Source organism: Oncorhynchus kisutch, unplaced genomic scaffold, assembly GCF_002021735.2.
Source record: "Oncorhynchus kisutch isolate 150728-3 unplaced genomic scaffold, Okis_V2 scaffold881, whole genome shotgun sequence".
NCBI classification, from domain to species: domain Eukaryota; kingdom Metazoa; phylum Chordata; class Actinopteri; order Salmoniformes; family Salmonidae; genus Oncorhynchus; species Oncorhynchus kisutch.
This window is the reverse complement of record NW_022262826.1, coordinates 64,417-85,364: the sequence shown is the minus strand read 5'-3', so window position 1 is coordinate 85,364 and position 20,948 is coordinate 64,417. Positions and strand designations below refer to the sequence as shown.

Here is a 20,948-nt window from a genome sequence, read left to right as displayed (position 1 = left end):
TAGCAGAGGATGGTTTCGATCCCTAAATCACTTGGTTAACTGCCCTGCACTCTTCCACTTCATCCCTCCACTTTCAGGTACCCCCAATACAATGCTTGAACTCACAATAAATGGATTAGGCGGTCAGTGTCTTAAGTCACTGTGGAAATGTGTGATCAGCATGACCATTACGAACTGATAGAAGCAGTTGTAAAAAAAAAAGCATTTCGGAGGGCACAGAGACATGCCCATGAAATTCTCCTTTTATATCCCTGTTAAATCTTCAATTCTAAAATTGAATCAGAAAGATTCAATCCATCAAACTCTCTTTTGTGCGCTTATCTCTCTTCCTCCATAGGAATTTGCATTCAGCCACCCAGATGGGACTCGAACCCACAATCCCTGGCTTAGAAGGCCAGTGCCTTATCCATTAGGCCACTGGGGGCACTTGCTGAAAAGAACTGGATAGCAGAGAGTGATTTCGACTGATCGTACACGTGGTTAAAGTAGACATCACGCTTCCGCTTCGCTACTGTAATCAGCATGACCTGTACAAACTGACAGAAGCAGTCAAAAATAATCACGGAGGGCACTTAGATATGCCCATGAAATGATGGTTTAATATTTCTGTTGCACTTCATTGCTAAAAGCAAACTGAAAAGCAGAGGATGGTTTCGATCCATAAATCACTGGGTTAACTGCCAGGCACACTTCCACTTCATCACTCCACTTTCAGGTACCCCAAAACAATACTTGAATTCACAATACATGGATTAGGAGATCAGTGTCTTAAGCCACTGTGTCTCTCTGTGATCAGCATGACCTATATGGATTGATAGAAGCAGTAATAAAAAAAGAATTACGGAGGGCACAGAGACATGCACATGAAATTATCCAATTTAAAAAAAAATCCCTGTTTACACTTCATTTCTCAAAGTAGAATTGGATAGCTTCGATCCATCAACCTCTGTGTTATGTGCCCAGCTCTTCTCTTCTGTTTGCACTTCATTGCTAAAAGCAAACTGGATAGCAGAGGATGGTTTCGATCCCTAAATCACTTGAGTTAACTGCCCTGCACTCTTCCACTTCATCCCTCCACTTTCAGGTACCCCAATACAATGCTTGAACTCACAATAAATGGATTAGGCGGTCAGTGTCTTAAGTCACTGTGGAAATGTGTGATCAGCATGACCATTACGAACTGATAGAAGCAGTTGTAAAAAAAAAAGCATTTTCGGAGGGCACAGAGACATGCCCATGAAATTATCCTTTTTATATCCCTGTTAAATCTTCATTCTAAAATTGAATCAGAAAGATTCAATCCATCAAACTCTCTTTGTGCTGCTGATCTCTCTTCCTCCATAGGAATTTGCATTCAGCCACCCCAGATGGGACTCGAACCCACAATCCCTGGCTTAGAAGGCCAGTGCCTTATCCATTAGGCCACTGGGGCACTTGCTGAAAAGAACTGGATAGCAGAGAGTGATTTCGACTGATCGTACACGTGGTTAAAGTAGACATCACGCTTCCGCTTCGCTACTGTAATCAGCATGACCTGTACAAACTGACAGAAGCAGTCAAAAAATAATCACGGAGGGCACTTAGATATGCCCATGAAATGATGGTTTAATATTTCTGTTTGCACTTCATTGCTAAAAGCAAACTGAAAGCAGAGGATGGTTTCGATCATCAATCACTGGGTTAACTGCAGGCACACTTCACTTCATCACTCCACTTTCAGGTACCCCAAAACAATACTTGAATTCACAATACATGGATTAGGAGATCAGTGTCTTAAGCCACTGTGTCTCTCTGTGATCAGCATGACCTATATGGATTGATAGAAGCAGTAATAAAAAAAGAATTACGGAGGGCACAGAGACATGCACATGAAATTATCCAATTTAAAAAAAAAATCCTCTGTTTACACTTCATTTCTCAAAGTAGAATTGGATAGCTTCGATCCATCAACCTCTGTGTTATGTGCCCAGCTCTTCTCTTCTGTTTGCACTTCATTGCTAAAAGCAAACTGGATAGCAGAGGATGGTTTCGATCCCTAAATCACTTGGTTAACTGCCCTGCACTCTTCCACTTCATCCCTCCACTTTCAGGTACCCCAATACAATGCTTGAAACTCACAATAAATGGATTAGGCGGTCAGTGTCTTAAGTCACTGTGGAAATGTGTGATCAGCATGACCATTACGAACTGATAGAAGCAGTTGTAAAAAAAAAAAAGCTTTTCGGAGGGCACAGAGACATGCCCATGAAATTATCCTTTTTATCCCTGTTAAATCTTCATTTCTAAAATTGAATCAGAAAGATTCAATCCATCAAACTCTCTTTTGTGCGCTTATCTTCTCTTCCTCCATAGGAATTTGCATTCATCCACCCCAGATGGGACTCGAACCCACAATCCCTGGCTTAGAAGGCCAGTGCCTTATCCATTAGGCCACTGGGGCACTTGCTGAAAAGAACTGGATAGCAGAGAGTGATTTCGACTGATCGTACACGTGGTTAAAGTAGACATCACGCTTCCGCTTCGCTACTGTAATCAGCATGACCTGTACAAACTGACAGAAGCAGTCAAAAAATAATCACGGAGGGCACTTAGATATGCCCATGAAATGATGGTTTATATTTCTGTTTGCACTTCATTGCTAAAAGCAAACTGAAAAGCAGAGGATGGTTTCGATCCATAAATCACTGGGTTAACTGCCAGGCACACTTCCACTTCATCACTCCACTTTCAGGTACCCCAAAACAATACTTGAATTCACAATACATGGATTAGGAGATCAGTGTCTTAAGCCACTGTGTCTCTCTGTGATCAGCATGACCTATATGGATTGATAGAAGCAGTAATAAAAAAAGAATTACGGAGGGCACAGAGACATGCACATGAAATTATCCAATTTAAAAAAAAAATCCCTGTTTACACTTCATTTCTCAAAGTAGAATTGGATAGCTTCGATCCATCAACCTCTGTGTTATGTGCCCAGCTCTTCTCTTCTGTTTGCACTTCATTGCTAAAAGCAAACTGGATAGCAGAGGATGGTTTCGATCCCTAAATCACTTAGGTTAACTGCCCTGCACTCTTCCACTTCATCCCTCCACTTTCAGGTACCCCAATACAATGCTTGAACTCACAATAAATGGATTAGGCGGTCAGTGTCTTAAGTCACTGTGGAAATGTGTGATCAGCATACCATTACGAACTGATAGAAGCAGTTGTAAAAAAAAAAAAGCTTTCGGAGGGCACAGAGACATGCCCATGAAATTATCCTTTTATATCCCTGTTAATCTTCAATTCTAAATTGAATCAGAAGATTCAACCCATCAAACTCTCTTTTGTGCGCTTATCTTCTTCCTCCATAGGAATTTGCATTCACCACCCCAGATGGGACTCGAACCCACAATCCCTGGCTTAGAAGGCCAGTGCCTTATCCATTAGGCCACTGGGGCACTTGCTGAAAAGAACTGGATAGCAGAGAGTGATTTCGACTGATCGTACACGTGGGTTAAAGTAGACATCACGCTTCCGCTTCGCTACTGTAATCAGCATGACCTGTACAACTGACAGAAGCAGTCAAAAAAATAATCACGGAGGGCACTTAGATATGCCCATGAAATGATGGTTTAATATTTCTGTTTGCACTTCATTGCTAAAAGCAAACTGAAAAGCAGAGGATGGTTTCGATCCATAAATCACTGGGTTAACTGCCAGGCACACTTCCACTTCATCACTCCACTTTCAGGTACCCCAAAACAATACTTGAATTCACAATACATGGATTAGGAGATCAGTGTCTTAAGCCACTGTGTCTCTCTGTGATCAGCATGACCTATATGGATTGATAGAAGCAGTAATAAAAAAAGAATTACGGAGGGCACAGAGACATGCACATGAAATTATCCAATTTAAAAAAAAATCCCTGTTTACACTTCATTTCTCAAAGTAGAATTGGATAGCTTCGATCCATCAACCTCTGTGTTATGTGCCCAGCTCTTCTCTTCTGTTTGCACTTCATTGCTAAAAGCAAACTGGATAGCAGAGGATGGTTTCGATCCCTAAATCACTTAGGTTAACTGCCCTGCACTCTTCCACTTCATCCCTCCACTTTCAGGTACCCCAATACAATGCTTGAACTCACAATAAATGGATTAGGCGGTCAGTGTCTTAAGTCACTGTGGAAATGTGTGATCAGCATGACCATTACGAACTGATAGAAGCAGTTGTAAAAAAAAAAAAGCATTTCGGAGGGCACAGAGACATGCCCATGAAATATCCTTTTATATCCCTGTTAAATCTTCATTTCTAAAATTGAATCAGAAAGATTCAATCCATCAAACTCTCTTTTGTGCGCTTATCTTCTTCCTCCATAGGAATTTGCATTCATCCACCCCAGATGGGACTCGAACCCACAATCCTGGCTTAGAAGGCCAGTGCCTTATCCATTAGGCCACTGGGGCACTTGCTGAAAAGAACTGGATAGCAGAGAGTGATTTCGACTGATCGTACACGTGGTTAAAGTAGACATCACGCTTCCGCTTCGCTACTGTAATCAGCATGACCTGTACAAACTGACAGAAGCAGTCAAAAAATAATCACGGAGGGCACTTAGATATGCCCATGAAATGATGGTTTAATATTTCTGTTTGCACTTCATTGCTAAAAGCAAAGTGAAAAGCAGAGGATGGTTTCGATCCATAAATCACTGGGTTAACTGCCAGGCACACTTCACTTCATCACTCCACTTTCAGGTACCCCAAAACAATACTTGAATTCACAATACATGGATTAGGAGATCAGTGTCTTAAGCCACTGTGTCTCTCTGTGATCAGCATGACCTATATGGATTGATAGAAGCAGTAATAAAAAAAGAATTACGGAGGGCACAGAGACATGCACATGAAATTATCCAATTTAAAAAAAAATCCCTGTTTACACTTCATTTCTCAAAGTAGAATTGGATAGCTTCGATCCATCAACCTCTGTGTTATGTGCCCAGCTCTTCTCTTCTGTTTGCACTTCATTGCTAAAAGCAAACTGGATAGCAGAGGATGGTTTCGATCCCTAAATCACTTGGTTAACTGCCCTGCACTCTTCCACTTCATCCCTCCACTTTCAGGTACCCCAATACAATGCTTGAACTCACAATAAATGGATTAGGCGGTCAGTGTCTTAAGTCACTGTGGAAATGTGTGATCAGCATGACCATTACGAACTGATAGAAGCAGTTGTAAAAAAAAAAAGCATTTCGGAGGGCACAGAGACATGCCCATGAAATTATCCTTTATATCCCTGTTAAATCTTCATTCTAAATTGAATCAGAAAGATTCAATCCATCAAACTCTCTTTTGTGCTGCTTATCTCTCTTCCTCCATAGGAATTTGCATTCAGCCACCCCAGATGGGACTCGAACCCACATCCCTGGCTTAGAAGGCCAGTGCCTTATCCATTAGGCCACTGGGGCACTTGCTGAAAAGAACTGGATAGCAGAGAGTGATTTCGACTGATCGTACACGTGGTTAAAGTAGACATCACGCTTCCGCTTCGCTACTGTAATCAGCATGACCTGTACAAACTGACAGAAGCAGTCAAAAAATAATCACGGAGGGCACTTAGATATGCCCATGAAATGATGGTTTAATATTTCTGTTTGCACTTCATTGCTAAAAGCAAACTGAAAAGCAGAGGATGGTTTCGATCCATAAATCACTGGGTTAACTGCCAGGCACACTTCCACTTCATCACTCCACTTTCAGGTACCCCAAACAATACTTGAATTCACAATACATGGATTAGGAGATCAGTGTCTTAAGCCACTGTGTCTCTCTGTGATCAGCATGACCTATATGGATTGATAGAAGCAGTAATAAAAAAAGAATTACGGAGGGCACAGAGACATGCACATGAAATTATCCAATTTAAAAAAAAATCCCTGTTTACACTTCATTTCTCAAAGTAGAATTGGATAGCTTCGATCCATCAACCTCTGTGTTATGTGCCCAGCTCTTCTCTTCTGTTTGCACTTCATTGCTAAAAGCAAACTGGATAGCAGAGGATGGTTTCGATCCCTAAATCACTTGGTTAACTGCCCTGCACTCTTCCACTTCATCCCTCCACTTTCAGGTACCCCAATACATGCTTGAACTCACAATAAATGGATTAGGCGGTCAGTGTCCTTAAGTCACTGTGGAAATGTGTGATCAGCATGACCATTACGAACTGATAGAAGCAGTTGTAAAAAAAAAAAGCTTTCGGAGGGCACAGAGACATGCCCATGAAATTATCCTTTTTATCCCTGTTAAATCTTCATTTCTAAAATTGAATCAGAAAGATTCAATCCATCAAACTCTCTTTATGTCGCTGATCTCTCTTCCTCCATAGAATTTGCATTCATCCACCCCAGATGGACTCGAACCCACAATCCCTGGCTTAGAAGGCCAGTGCCTTATCCATTAGGCCACTGGGGCACTTGCTGAAAAGAACTGGATAGCAGAGAGTGATTTCGACTGATCGTACACGTGGTTAAAGTAGACATCACGCTTCCGCTTCGCTACTGTAATCAGCATGACCTGTACAAACTGACAGAAGCAGTCAAAAAATAATCACGGAGGGCACTTAGATATGCCCATGAAATGATGGTTTAATATTTCTGTTTGCACTTCATTGCTAAAAGCAAACTGAAAAGCAGAGGATGGTTTCGATCCATCAATCACTGGGTTAACTGCCAGGCACACTTCCACTTCATCACTCCACTTTCAGGTACCCCAAAACAATACTTGAATTCACAATACATGGATTAGGAGATCAGTGTCTTAAGCCACTGTGTCTCTCTGTGATCAGCATGACCTATATGGATTGATAGAAGCAGTAATAAAAAAAGAATTACGGAGGGCACAGAGACATGCACATGAAATTATCCAATTTAAAAAAAAATCCCTGTTTACACTTCATTTCTCAAAGTAGAATTGGATAGCTTCGATCCATCAACCTCTGTGTTATGTGCCCAGCTCTTCTCTTCTGTTTGCACTTCATTGCTAAAGCAAACTGGATAGCAGAGGATGGTTTCGATCCCTAAATCACTTGGTTAACTGCCTGCACTCTTCCACTTCATCCCTCCACTTTCAGGTACCCCAATACAATGCTTGAACTCACAATAAATGGATTAGGCGGTCAGTGTCTTAAGTCACTGTGGAAATGTGTGATCAGCATGACCATTACGAACTGATAGAAGCAGTTGTAAAAAAAAAAAGCTTTTCGGAGGGCACAGAGACATGCCCATGAAATTATCCTTTATATCCCTGTTAAATCTTCATTCTAAAATTGAATCAGAAAGATTCAATCCATCAAACTCTCTTTTGTGTGCTATCTCTCTTCCTCCATAGGAATTTGCATTCAGCCACCCCAGATGGGACTCGAACCCACAATCCCTGGCTTAGAAGGCCAGTGCCTTATCCATTAGGCCACTGGGGCACTTGCTGAAAAGAACTGGATAGCAGAGAGTGATTTCGACTGATCGTACACGTGGTTAAAGTAGACATCACGCTTCCGCTTCGCTACTGTAATCAGCATGACCTGTACAAACTGACAGAAGCAGTCAAAAAATAATCACGGAGGGCACTTAGATATGCCCATGAAATGATGGTTTAATATTTCTGTTTGCACTTCATTGCTAAAAGCAAACTGAAAAGCAGAGGATGGTTTCGATCCATAAATCACTGGGTTAACTGCCAGGCACACTTCCACTTCATCACTCCACTTTCAGGTACCCCAAAACAATACTTGAATTCACAATACATGGATTAGGAGATCAGTGTCTTAAGCCACTGTGTCTCTCTGTGATCAGCATGACCTATATGGATTGATAGAAGCAGTAATAAAAAAAGAATTACGGAGGGCACAGAGACATGCACATGAAATTATCCAATTTAAAAAAAAAATCCCTGTTTACACTTCATTTCTCAAAGTAGAATTGGATAGCTTCGATCCATCAACCTCTGTGTTATGTGCCCAGCTCTTCTCTTCTGTTTGCACTTCATTGCTAAAAGCAAACTGGATAGCAGAGGATGGTTTCGATCCCTAAATCACTTAGTTAACTGCCCTGCACTCTTCCACTTCATCCCTCACTTTCAGGTACCCCAATACAATGCTTGAACTCACAATAAATGGATTAGGCGGTCAGTGTCTTAAGTCACTGTGGAAATGTGTGATCAGCATGACCATTACGAACTGATAGAAGCAGTTGTAAAAAAAAAAGCTTTCGGAGGGCACAGAGACATGCCCATGAAATTATCCTTTATATCCCTGTTAAATCTTCAATTCTAAAATTGAATCAGAAAGATTCAATCCCATCAAACTCTCTTTTGTGCGCTTATCTCTCTTCCTCCATAGGAATTTGCATTCAGCCACCCCAGATGGGACTCGAACCCACAATCCCTGGCTTAGAAGGCCAGTGCCTTATCCATTAGGCCACTGGGGCACTTGCTGAAAAGAACTGGATAGCAGAGAGTGATTTCGACTGATCGTACACGTGGTTAAAGTAGACATCACGCTTCCGCTTCGCTACTGTAATCAGCATGACCCTGTACAAACTGACAGAAGCAGTCAAAAAATAATCACGGAGGGCACTTAGATATGCCCATGAAATGATGGTTTAATATTTCTGTTTGCACTTCATTGCTAAAAGCAAACTGAAAAGCAGAGGATGGTTTCGATCCATAAATCACTGGTTAACTGCCAGGCACACTTCCACTTCATCACTCCACTTTCAGGTACCCCCAAAACAATACTTGAATTCACAATACATGGATTAGGAGATCAGTGTCTTAAGCCACTGTGTCTCTCTGTGATCAGCATGACCTATATGGATTGATAGAAGCAGTAATAAAAAAAGATTACGGAGGGCACAGAGACATGCACATGAAATTATCCAATTTAAAAAAAAATCCCTGTTTACACTTCATTTCTCAAAGTAGAATTGGATAGCTTCGATCCATCAACCTCTGTGTTATGTGCCCAGCTCTTCTCTTCTGTTTGCACTTCATTGCTAAAAGCAAACTGGATAGCAGAGGATGGTTTCGATCCCTAAATCACTTGGTTAACTGCCCTGCACTCTTCCACTTCATCCCTCCACTTTCAGGTACCCCCAATACAATGCTTGAACTCACAATAAATGGATTAGGCGGTCAGTGTCTTAAGTCACTGTGGAAATGTGTGATCAGCATGACCATTACGAACTGATAGAAGCAGTTGTAAAAAAAAAAAGCATTTCGGAGGGCACAGAGACATGCCCATGAAATTCTCCTTTTTTATCCCTGTTAAATCTTCAATTTCTAAAATTGAATCAGAAAGATTCAATCCATCAAACTCTCTTTTATGTGCTGATCTCTCTTCCTCCATAGGAATTTGCATTCATCCACCCCAGATGGGAACTCGAACCCACAATCCCTGGCTTAGAAGGCCAGTGCCTTATCCATTAGGCCACTGGGGCACTTGCTGAAAAGAACTGGATAGCAGAGAGTGATTTCGACTGATCGTACACGTGGTAAAGTAGACATCACGCTTCCGCTTCGCTACTGTAATCAGCATGACCTGTACAAACTGACAGAAGCAGTCAAAAAATAATCACGGAGGGCACTTAGATATGCCCATGAAATGATGGTTTAATATTTCTGTTTGCACTTCATTGCTAAAAGCAAACTGAAAAGCAGAGGATGGTTTCGATCCATAAATCACTGGGTTAACTGCCAGGCACACTTCCACTTCATCACTCCACTTTCAGGTACCCAAAACAATACTTGAATTCACAATACATGGATTAGGAGATCAGTGTCTTAAGCCACTGTGTCTCTCTGTGATCAGCATGACCTATATGGATTGATAGAAGCAGTAATAAAAAAAGAATTACGGAGGGCACAGAGACATGCACATGAAATTATCCAATTTAAAAAAAAATCCCTGTTTACACTTCATTTCTCAAAGTAGAATTGGATAGCTTCGATCCATCAACCTCTGTGTTATGTGCCCAGCTCTTCTCTTCTGTTTGCACTTCATTGCTAAAAGCAAACTGGATAGCAGAGGATGGTTTCGATCCCTAAATCACTTAGGTTAACTGCCCTGCACTCTTCCACTTCATCCCTCCACTTTCAGGTACCCCAATACAATGCTTGAACTCACAATAAATGGATTAGGCGGTCAGTGTCTTAAGTCACTGTGGAAATGTGTGATCAGCATGACCATTACGAACTGATAGAAGCAGTTGTAAAAAAAAAAGCTTTTCGGAGGGCACAGAGGACATGCCCATGAAATTCTCCTTTTATATCCCTGTTAATCTTCAATTCTAAAATTGAATCAGAAAGATTCAATCCCATCAAACTCTCTTTTGTGGCTTATCTCTCTTCCTCCATAGGAATTTGCATTCAGCCACCCCCAGATGGGACTCGAACCCACAATCCCTGGCTTAGAAGGCCAGTGCCTTATCCATTAGGCCACTGGGGCACTTGCTGAAAAGAACTGGATAGCAGAGAGTGATTTCGACTGATCGTACACGTGGTTAAAGTAGACATCACGCTTCCGCTTCGCTACTGTAATCAGCATGACCTGTACAAACTGACAGAAGCAGTCAAAAAATAATCACGGAGGGCACTTAGATATGCCATGAAATGATGGTTTAATATTTCTGTTTGCACTTCATTGCTAAAAGCAAACTGAAAAGCAGAGGATGGTTTCGATCCATAAATCACTGGGTTAACTGCCAGGCACACTTCCACTTCATCACTCCACTTTCAGGTACCCCAAACAATACTTGAATTCACAATACATGGATTAGGAGATCAGTGTCTTAAGCCACTGTGTCTCTCTGTGATCAGCATGACCTATATGGATTGATAGAAGCAGTAATAAAAAAAGAATTACGGAGGGCACAGAGACATGCACATGAAATTATCCAATTTTAAAAAAAAATCCCTGTTTACACTTCATTTCTCAAAGTAGAATTGGATAGCTTCGATCCATCAACCTCTGTGTTATGTGCCCAGCTCTTCTCTTCTGTTTGCACTTCATTGCTAAAAGCAAACTGGATAGCAGAGGATGGTTTCGATCCCTAAATCACTTGGTTAACTGCCCTGCACTCTTCCACTTCATCCCTCCACTTTCAGGTACCCCCATACAATGCTTGAAATCACAATAAATGGATTAGGCGGGTCAGTGTCTTAAGTCACTGTGGAAATGTGTGATCAGCATGACCATTACGAACTGATAGAAGCAGTTGTAAAAAAAAAAAGCATTTCGGAGGGCACAGAGACATGCCCATGAAATTCTCCTTTTTTATCCCTGTTAAATCTTCATTTCTAAAATTTAATCAGAAAGATTCAATCCATCAAACTCTCTTTTATGTGCCTGATCTCTCTTCCTCCATAGGAATTTGCATTCATCCACCCCAGATGGGACTCGAACCCACAATCCCTGGCTTAGAAGGCCAGTGGCCTTATCCATTAGGCCACTGGGGCACTTGCTGAAAATAACTGGATAGCAGAGAGTGATTTCGACTGATCGTACACGTGGTTAAAGTAGACATCACGCTTCCGCTTCGCTACTGTAATCAGCATGACCTGTACAAACTGACAGAAGCAGTCAAAAAATAATCATGGAGGGCACTTAGATATGCCCATGAAATGATGGTTTAATATTTCTGTTTGCACTTCATTGCTAAAAGCAAACTGAATAGCAGAGGATGGTTTCGATCCATAAATCACTGGGTTAACTGCCAGGCACACTTCCACTTCATCACTCCACTTTCAGGTACCCCAAAACAATACTTGAATTCACAATACATGGATTAGGAGATCAGTGTCTTAAGCCACTGTGTCTCTCTGTGATCAGCATGACCTATATGGATTGATAGAAGCAGTAATAAAAATTATGAAAACGGAGTGCACAGAGACATGCACATGAAATTATCCAATTTAAAAAAAAAATCCCTGTTTACACTTCATTTCTCAAAGTAGAATTGGATAGCTTCGATCCATCAACCTCTGTGTTATGTGCCCAGCTCTTCTCTTCTGTTTGCACTTCATTGCTAAAAGCAAACTGGATAGCAGAGGATGGTTTCGATCCCTAAATCACTTGGTTAACTGCCCTGCACTCTTCCACTTCATCCCTCCACTTTCAGGTACCCCCAATACAATGCTTGAACTCACAATAAATGGATTAGGCGGTCAGTGTCTTAAGTCACTGTGGAAATGTGTGATCAGCATGACCATTACGAACTGATAGAAGCAGTTGTAAAAAAAAAAAAGCATTTCGGAGGGCACAGAGACATGCCCATGAAATTATCCTTTTATATCCCTGTTTAAATCTTCATTTCTAAAATTGAATCAGAAAGATTCAATCCATCAAACTCTCTTTTGTGTGCTGATCTCTCTTCCTCCATAGGAATTTGCATTCAGCCACCCCAGATGGGACTCGAACCCACAATCCCTGGCTTAGAAGGCCAGTGCCTTATCCATTAGGCCACTGGGGCACTTGCTGAAAAGAACTGGATAGCAGAGAGTGATTTCGACTGATCGTACACGTGGTTAAAGTAGACATCACGCTTCCGCTTCGCTACTGTAATCAGCATGACCTGTACAAACTGACAGAAGCAGTCAAAAAATAATCACGGAGGGCACTTAGATATGCCCATGAAATGATGGTTTAATATTTCTGTTTGCACTTCATTGCTAAAAGCAAATGAAAAGCAGAGGATGGTTTCGATCCATAAATCACTGGGTTAACTGCCAGGCACACTTCCACTTCATCACTCCACTTTCAGGTACCCCCAAAACAATACTTGAATTCACAATACATGGATTAGGAGATCAGTGTCTTAAGCACTGTGTCTCTCTGTGATCAGCATGACCTATATGGATTGATAGAAGCAGTAATAAAAAAAGAATTACGGAGGGCACAGAGACATGCACATGAAATTATCCAAATTTTAAAAAAAATCCCTGTTTACACTTCATTTCTCAAAGTAGAATTGGATAGCTTCGATCCATCAACCTCTGTGTTATGTGCCCAGCTCTTCTCTTCTGTTTGCACTTCATTGCTAAAAGCAAACTGGATAGCAGAGGATGGTTTCGATCCCTAAATCACTTGGTTAACTGCCCTGCACTCTTCCACTTCATCCCTCCACTTTCAGGTACCCCAATACAATGCTTGAACTCACAATAAATGGATTAGGCGGTCAGTGTCTTAAGTCACTGTGGAAATGTGTGATCAGCATGACCATTACGAACTGATAGAAGCAGTTGGTAAAAAAAAAAAAAAGCATTTCGGAGGGCACAGAGACATGCCCATGAATTCTCCTTTTTTATCCCTGTTAAATCTTCATTCTAAAATTGATTCAGAAGATTCAATCCATCAACTCTCTTTTATGTGCTGATCTCTCTTCCTCCATAGGAATTTGCATTCATCCACCCCAGATGGGACTCGAACCCACAATCCCTGGCTTAGAAGGCCAGTGCCTTATCCATTAGGCCACTGGGGGCACTTGCTGAAAAGAACTGGATAGCAGAGAGTGATTTCGACTGATCGTACACGTGGTTAAAGTAGACATCACGCTTCCGCTTCGCTACTGTAATCAGCATGACCTGTACAAAACTGACAGAAGGCAGTCAAAAAATAATCACGGAGGGCACTTAGATATGCCCATGAAATGATGGTTTAATATTTCTGTTTGCACTTCATTGCTAAAAGCAAACTGAAAAGCAGAGGATGGTTTCGATCCATCAATCCACTGGGTTAACTGCCAGGCACACTTCCACTTCATCAACTCCACTTTCAGGTACCCCAAAACAATACTTGAATTCACAATACATGGATTAGGAGATCAGTGTCTTAAGCCACTGTGTCTCTCTGTGATCAGCATGACCTATATGGATTGATAGAAGCAGTAATAAAAAAAGAATTACGGAGGGCACAGAGACATGCACATGAAATTATCCAATTTAAAAAAAAAATCCCTGTTTACACTTCATTTCTCAAAGTAGAATTGGATAGCTTCGATCCATAACCTCTGTGTTATGTGCCCAGCTCTTTCTCTTCTGTTTGCACTTCATTGCTAAAAGCAAACTGGATAGCAGAGGATGGTTTCGATCCCCTAAATCACTTGGTAACTGCCCTGCACTCTTCCACTTCATCCCTCCACGTTCAGGTACCCCAATACAATGCTTGAACTCACAATAAATGGATTAGGCGGGGCAGTGATCTAAGTCACCTGTGGAAATGTGTGATCAGCATGACCTTACGAACTGTAGAAGCAGTTGTAAAAAAAAAAAGCATTTTCGGAGGGCACAGAGACATGCCCATGAAATTATCCTTTTATATCCTGTTAAATCTTCAATTCTAAAATTGAATCAAAAGATTCAATCCATCAAACTCTCTTTTGGTGCTTATCTCTCTTCCTCCTAGGATTTGCATTCAGCCACCCCAGATGGGACTCGAACCCACAATCCCTGGCTTAGAGGCCAGTGCCTTATCCATTAGCCACTGGGGCACTTGCTGAAAAGAACTGGATAGCAGAGAGTGATTTCGACTGATCGTACACGTGGTTAAAGTAGACATCACGCTTCCGCTTCGCTACTGTAATCAGCATGACCTGTACAAACTGACAGAAGCAGTCAAAAAATAATCACGGAGGGCACTTAGATATGCCCATGAAATGATGGTTTAATATTTCTGTTTGCACTTCATTGCTAAAAGCAAACTGAAAAGCAGAGGATGGTTTCGATCCATAAATCACTGGGTTAACTGCCAGGCACACTTCCACTTCATCACTCCACTTTCAGGTACCCCAAAACCAATACTTGAATTCACAATACATGGATAGGAGATCCGTGTCTTAAGCCACTGTGTCTCTCTGTGATCAGCATGACCGATATGGATTGATAGAAGCAGTAATAAAAAAAGAATTACGGAGGGCACAGAGACCATGCACATGAAAATTATCCAATTGTAAAAAAAATCCCTGTTACACTTCAATTTCTCAAAGTAGAATTGATAGCTTCGATCCATCAACCTCTGTGTTATGTGCCCAGCTCTTCTCTTCTGTTTTGCACTTCATTGCTAAAAGCAAACTGGATAGCAGAGGATGGTTTCGATCCCTAAATCACTTGGTTAACTGCCCTGCACTCTTCCCACTTCATCCCTCCACTTTCAGGTACCCCAATACAATACTTGAACTCACAATAAATGGATAGGCGGTCCAGTGTCTTAAGTCACTGTGGAAATGTGTGGATCAGCATGACCATTACGAACTGATAGAAGCAGTTGTAAAAAAAAAAAAGCTATTCGGAGGGCACAGAGACATGCCATGAAATTCTCCTTTTTATCCCTGTTAAATCTTCATTCTCTAAAATTTAATCAGAAAGATTCAATCCATCAAACTCTCTTATGTGCGCTGATGCTCTCTTCCTCACCATAGGAATTTGCATTCATCCACCCCAGATGGGACTCGAACCCACAATCCCTGGCTTAGAAGGCCAGTGCCTTATCCATTAGGCCACTGGGGCACTTGCTGAAAATAACTGGATAGCAGAGAGTGATTTCGACTGATCGTACATCGTGGTTAAAGTAGACATCACGCTTCCGCTTCGCTACTGTAATCAGCATGACCTGTACAAACTGACAGAAGCAGTCAAAAATAATCACGGAGGGCACTTAGATATGCCCATGAAATGATGGTTTAATATTTCTGTTTGCCACTTCATGCTAAAAGCAAATGAAAGCAGAGGATGGTTTCAATCCATAAATCACTTGGTAACTGCCAGGCACTCTTCCACTTCATCACTCCACTTTCAGGTACCCCCAAACCATACTTGACTTCACACTACATGGATAGGCAGATCAGTGTCTTAAGTCCACTGTGTCTCTCTGTGATCAGCATGACCTATATGGACTGATTAGAAGCGTAGTAAAAAAAAATAACTTCGGAGGGCACAGAGAAATGCCATGAAATTATCCTTTTATATCCCTGTTAACTCTTCAATTCTAAAATTGAATCAGAAAGATTCAATCCATCCAAACTCTCTTTTTGTGCTTATCCTCTTCCTCCATATGAATTGCATTCAGCCACCCCAGATGGGACTCGAACCCACAATCCCTGGCTTAGAAGGCCAGTGCCTTATCCATTAGGCCACTGGGCACTCTGCTGAAAAGAACTGGATAGCAGAGAGTGATTTCGACTGATCAGTACACGTGGTAAAGTAGACATCACGCTTCCGCTTCGCTACTGTAATCAGCATGACCTGTACAACTGACAGAAGCAGTCAAACAATTAATCACGGAGGGCACTTAGATATGCCATGAAATGAGGTTTAATATTTCTGTTTGCACTTCATGCTAAAAGCAAATGAAAAGCAGAGGATGGTTTCAATCCATAAATCACTGGGTTAACTGCCAGGCACACTTCCACTTCATCACTCCACTTTCAGGTACCCCAAAACATACTTGAATTCACATACATGGATTAGGAGATCAGTGTCTTAAGCCACTGTTGTCTCTCTGTGATCAGCATGACCTATATGGATGATAGAAGCAGTAATAAAAAATAATTACGGAGGGCACAGAGACATGCCACATGAAATTATCCAATTTAAAAAAAAATCCCTGTTTACACTTCATTTCTCAAAGTAGAATTGGATAGCTTCGATCCATCAACCTCTGTGTTATGTGCCCAGCTCTTCTCTTCTGTTTGCACTTCATTGCTAAAGCAAACTGGATAGCAGAGGATGGTTTCGATCCCTAAATCACTTGGTTAACTGCCCTGCACTCTTCCACTTCATCCCTCCACTTTCAGGTACCCCAATACCATGCTTGAACTCACAATAAATGGATAGGCTGGTCAGTGTCTTAAGTCACTGTGGAAATGTGTGATCAGCATGACCATTACGAACTGATAGAAGCAGTTGTATAAAAAAAAAGCATTTCGGAGGGCACAGAGACATGCCCATGGAAATTATCCTTTTTATCCCTGTTAAATCTTCATTTCTAAAATTGAATTCAGAAAGATTCAATCCATCAAACTCTCTTTTATGTGCTGATCTCTCTTCCTCCATAGGAATTTGCATTCATCACCCCAGATGGAACTCGAACCCACAATCCCTGGCTTAGAAGGCCAGTGCCTTTATCCATTAGGCCACTGGGCACTTGCTGAAAAGAACTGGATAGCAGAGAGTGATTTCGACTGATCGTACACGTGGTAAGTAGACATCACGCTTCGCTTCGCTACTGTAATCAGCATGACCTGTACAAACTGACAGAAGCAGTCAAAAAATAATCACGGAGGGCACTTAGATATGCCCATTGAAATGATGGTTTAATATTTCTGTTTGCACTCATGCTAAAAGCAAACTGAAAGCAGAGGATGGTTTCGAATCCATAAATCACTGGGTTAACTGCCAGGCACACTTCCACTTCATCACTCCACTTTCAGGTACCCCAAAACAATACTTGAATTCACAATACATGGATTAGGAGATCAGTGTCTTAAGCCACTGTGTCTCTCTGTGATCAGCATGACCTATATGGATTGATAGAAGCAGTAATAAAAAAAGAATTACGGAGGGCACAGAGACATGCACATGAAATTATCCAATTTTAAAAAAAATCCCTGTTTACACTTCATTTCTCAAAGTAGAATTGGATAGCTTCGATCCATCAACCTCTGTGTTATGTGCCCAGCTCTTCTCTTCTGTTTGCACTTCATTGCTAAAAGCAAACTGGATAGCAGAGGATGTTTCGATCCTAAATCACTTGGTTAACTGCCCTGCACTCTTCCACTTCATCCCTCCACTTTCAGGTACCCCAATACAATGCTTCAACTCACAATAAATGGATTAGGTGGTCAGTGTCTTAAGTCACTGTGGAAATGTGTGATCAGCATGACCATTACGAACTGATAGAAGCAGTTGTAAAAAAAAAAGCATTTCGGAGGGCACAGAGACATGCCCATGAAATTCTCCTTTTTTATCCCTGTTAAATCTTCATTTCTAAAATTGAATCAGAAAAATTCAATCCATCAAACTCTCTTTTATGTGCTGATCTCTCTTCCTCCATAGGAATTTGCATTCATCCACCCCAGATGGAACTCGAACCCACAATCCCTGGCTTAGAAGGCCAGTGCCTTATCCATTAGGCCACTGGGGCACTTGCTGAAAATAACTGGATAGCAGAGAGTGATTTCGACTGATCGTACACGTGGTTTAAAGTAGACATCACGCTTCCGCTTCGCTACTGTAATCAGCCATGACCTGTACAAACTGACAGAAGCAGTCAAAAAATAATCACTGGAGGGCACTTAGATATGCCCATGAAATGATGGTTTAATATTTCTGTTTGCACTTCATTGCTAAAGCAAACTGAATAGCAGAGGATGGTTTCGATCCATAAATCACTGGGTTAACTTGCCAGGCACACTTCCACTTCATCACTCCACTTTCAGGTACCCCAAAACAATACTTGAATTCACAATACATGGATTAGGAGATCAGTGTCTTAAGCCACTGTGTCTCTCTGTGATCAGCATGACCTATATGGATTGATAGAAGCAGTAATAAAAAAGAATACGGAGGGCACAGAGACATGCACATGAAATTATCCAATTTTAAAAAAAATCCCTGTTTACACTTCATTTCTCAAAGTAGAATTGGATAGCTTCGATCCATCAACCTCTGTGTTATGTGCCCAGCTCTTCTCTTCTGTTTGCACTTCATTGCTAAAAGCAACTGGATAGCAGAGGATGGTTTCGATCCCCTAAATCACTTGGTTAACTGCCCTGCACTCTTCCACTTCATCCCTCCACTTTCAGGTACCCCAATACAATGCTTGAACTCACAATAAATGGATTAGGCGGTCAGTGTCTTAAGTCACTGTGGAAATGTGTGATCAGCATGACCATTACGAACTGATAGAAGCAGTTTGTAAAAAAAAAAGCATTTCGGAGGGCCACAGAGACATGCCCATGAAATACTCCTTTTATATCCCTGTTAAATCTTCATTCTAAAATTGAATCAGAAAGATTCAATCCATCAAACTCTCTTTTGTGTGCTTATCTCTCTTCCTCCATAGGAATTTGCATTCAGCCACCCCAGATGGGACTCGAACCCACAATCCTGGCTTAGAAGGCAGTGCCTTATCCATTAGGCCACTGGGGCACTTGCTGAAAGAACTGGATAGCAGAGAGTGATTTCGACTGATCGTACACGTGGTTAAAGTAGACATCACGCTTCCGCTTCGCTACTGTAATCAGCATGACCTGTACAAACTGACAGAAGCAGTCAAAAAATAATCACGGAGGGCACTTAGATATGCCCATGAAATGCTGGTTTACTATTTCTGTTTGCACTTCATTGCTAAAAGCAAACTGAAGCAGAGGATGGTTTCGATCCATAAATCACTGGGTAACTGCCAGGCACACTTCCACTTCATCACTCCCACTTTCAGTACCCCAAAACAATACTTGAATTCACAATACATGGATTAGGAGATCAGTGTCTTAAGCCACTGTGTCTCTCTGTGATCAGCATGACCTATATGGATTGATAGAAGCAGTAATAAAAAAAGAATTACGGAGGGCACAGGACATGCACATGAAATTCCAATTTTAAAAAAAATCCCTGTTTACACTTCATTTCTCAAAGTAGAATTGGATAGCTTCGATCCATCAACCTCTGTGTTATGTGCCCAGCTCTTCTCTTCTGTTTGCACTTCATTGCTAAAGCAAACTGGATAGCAGAGGATGGTTCGATCCCTAAATCACTTGGTTAACTGCCCTGCACTCTTCCACTTCATCCCTCCACTTTCAGGTACCCCAATACAATGCTTGAACTCACAATAAATGGATTAGGCGGTCAGTGTCTTAAGTCACTGTGGAAATGTGTGATCAGCATGACCATTACGAACTGATAGAAGCAGTTGTTAAAAAAAAAGCATTTCGGAGGGCACAGAGACATGCCCATGAAATTCTCCTTTTTTATCCTGTTAAATCTTCAATTCTAAAATTGAATCAGAAAGATTCAATCCATCAAACTCTCTTTTATGTGCTGATCTCTCTTCCTCCATAGGAATTTGCATTCATCCACCCCAGATGGGACTCGAACCCACAATCCCTGGCTTAGAAGGCCAGTGCCTTATCCATTAGGCCACTGGGGCACTTGCTGAAAAGAACTGGATAGCAGAGAGTGATTCGACTGATCGTACACGTGGTTAAGTAGACATCACGCTTCCGCTTCGCTACTGTAATCAGCATGACCTGTACAAATGACAGAAGCAGTCAAAAATAATCACGGAGGGCACTTAGATATGCCCATGAAATGATGGTTTAATATTTCTGTTTGCACTTCATGCTAAAAGCAAACTGAAAAGCATAGGATGTTCGATCCATAAATCACTGGGTTAACTGCCAGGCACACTTCCACTTCATCACTCCACTTTCAGGTACCCCAAAACAATACTTGAATTCACAATACATGGATTAGGAGATCAGTGTCTTAAGCCACTGTGTCTCTCTGTGATCAGCATGACCTATATGGATTGATAGAAGCAGTAATAAAAAAAGAATTACGGAGGGCACAGAGACATGCACATGAAATTATCCAATTTAAAAAAAAAATCCCTGTTTACACTTCATTTCTCAAAGTAGAATTGGATAGCTTCGATCCATCAACCTCTGTGTTATGTGCCCAGCTCTTCTCTTCTGTTTGCACTTCATTGCTAAAAGCAAACTGGATAGCAGAGGATGGTTTCGATCCCTAAATCACTTGGTTAACTGCCCTGCACTCTTCCACTTCATCCCTCCACTTTCAGGTACCCCAATACAATGCTTGAACTCACAATAAATGGATTAGGCGGTCAGTGTCTTAAGTCACTGTGGAAATGTGTGATCAGCATGACCATTACGAACTGATAGAAGCAGTTGTAAA

General features: G+C 41.4%; 18 non-coding genes across 18 annotated transcripts; all 18 read right to left on the bottom strand.

The window, feature by feature from the left end:
• Window positions 1-351: 351 nt before the first annotated feature.
• Window positions 352-424, bottom strand: trnar-ucu (transfer RNA arginine (anticodon UCU)). Its single transcript has one exon. It is a non-coding gene; the product is annotated as a tRNA-Arg (tRNA).
• Window positions 425-1,359: 935 nt separating this feature from the next.
• Window positions 1,360-1,432, bottom strand: trnar-ucu (transfer RNA arginine (anticodon UCU)). Its single transcript has one exon. It is a non-coding gene; the product is annotated as a tRNA-Arg (tRNA).
• A 935-nt stretch (window positions 1,433-2,367) lies between these two features.
• trnar-ucu (transfer RNA arginine (anticodon UCU)) lies at window positions 2,368-2,440 on the bottom strand. Its single transcript has one exon. It is a non-coding gene; the product is annotated as a tRNA-Arg (tRNA).
• Window positions 2,441-3,370: 930 nt separating this feature from the next.
• Window positions 3,371-3,443, bottom strand: trnar-ucu (transfer RNA arginine (anticodon UCU)). The gene has a single exon. It is a non-coding gene; the product is annotated as a tRNA-Arg (tRNA).
• A 936-nt stretch (window positions 3,444-4,379) lies between these two features.
• trnar-ucu (transfer RNA arginine (anticodon UCU)) lies at window positions 4,380-4,451 on the bottom strand. The gene has a single exon. It is a non-coding gene; the product is annotated as a tRNA-Arg (tRNA).
• A 932-nt stretch (window positions 4,452-5,383) lies between these two features.
• On the bottom strand, window positions 5,384-5,455 carry trnar-ucu (transfer RNA arginine (anticodon UCU)). Its single transcript has one exon. It is a non-coding gene; the product is annotated as a tRNA-Arg (tRNA).
• Window positions 5,456-6,386: 931 nt separating this feature from the next.
• Window positions 6,387-6,458, bottom strand: trnar-ucu (transfer RNA arginine (anticodon UCU)). The gene has a single exon. It is a non-coding gene; the product is annotated as a tRNA-Arg (tRNA).
• A 930-nt stretch (window positions 6,459-7,388) lies between these two features.
• On the bottom strand, window positions 7,389-7,461 carry trnar-ucu (transfer RNA arginine (anticodon UCU)). Its single transcript has one exon. It is a non-coding gene; the product is annotated as a tRNA-Arg (tRNA).
• A 933-nt stretch (window positions 7,462-8,394) lies between these two features.
• trnar-ucu (transfer RNA arginine (anticodon UCU)) lies at window positions 8,395-8,467 on the bottom strand. The gene has a single exon. It is a non-coding gene; the product is annotated as a tRNA-Arg (tRNA).
• Window positions 8,468-9,404: 937 nt separating this feature from the next.
• Window positions 9,405-9,478, bottom strand: trnar-ucu (transfer RNA arginine (anticodon UCU)). Its single transcript has one exon. It is a non-coding gene; the product is annotated as a tRNA-Arg (tRNA).
• A 934-nt stretch (window positions 9,479-10,412) lies between these two features.
• On the bottom strand, window positions 10,413-10,485 carry trnar-ucu (transfer RNA arginine (anticodon UCU)). Its single transcript has one exon. It is a non-coding gene; the product is annotated as a tRNA-Arg (tRNA).
• A 936-nt stretch (window positions 10,486-11,421) lies between these two features.
• Window positions 11,422-11,495, bottom strand: trnar-ucu (transfer RNA arginine (anticodon UCU)). The gene has a single exon. It is a non-coding gene; the product is annotated as a tRNA-Arg (tRNA).
• Window positions 11,496-12,435: 940 nt separating this feature from the next.
• Window positions 12,436-12,508, bottom strand: trnar-ucu (transfer RNA arginine (anticodon UCU)). The gene has a single exon. It is a non-coding gene; the product is annotated as a tRNA-Arg (tRNA).
• A 935-nt stretch (window positions 12,509-13,443) lies between these two features.
• On the bottom strand, window positions 13,444-13,516 carry trnar-ucu (transfer RNA arginine (anticodon UCU)). Its single transcript has one exon. It is a non-coding gene; the product is annotated as a tRNA-Arg (tRNA).
• Window positions 13,517-15,466: 1,950 nt separating this feature from the next.
• Window positions 15,467-15,539, bottom strand: trnar-ucu (transfer RNA arginine (anticodon UCU)). The gene has a single exon. It is a non-coding gene; the product is annotated as a tRNA-Arg (tRNA).
• Window positions 15,540-16,099: 560 nt separating this feature from the next.
• Window positions 16,100-16,172, bottom strand: trnar-ucu (transfer RNA arginine (anticodon UCU)). Its single transcript has one exon. It is a non-coding gene; the product is annotated as a tRNA-Arg (tRNA).
• A 1,929-nt stretch (window positions 16,173-18,101) lies between these two features.
• On the bottom strand, window positions 18,102-18,174 carry trnar-ucu (transfer RNA arginine (anticodon UCU)). Its single transcript has one exon. It is a non-coding gene; the product is annotated as a tRNA-Arg (tRNA).
• A 1,931-nt stretch (window positions 18,175-20,105) lies between these two features.
• Window positions 20,106-20,178, bottom strand: trnar-ucu (transfer RNA arginine (anticodon UCU)). The gene has a single exon. It is a non-coding gene; the product is annotated as a tRNA-Arg (tRNA).
• Between the last annotated feature and the right edge of the window lie 770 nt (window positions 20,179-20,948).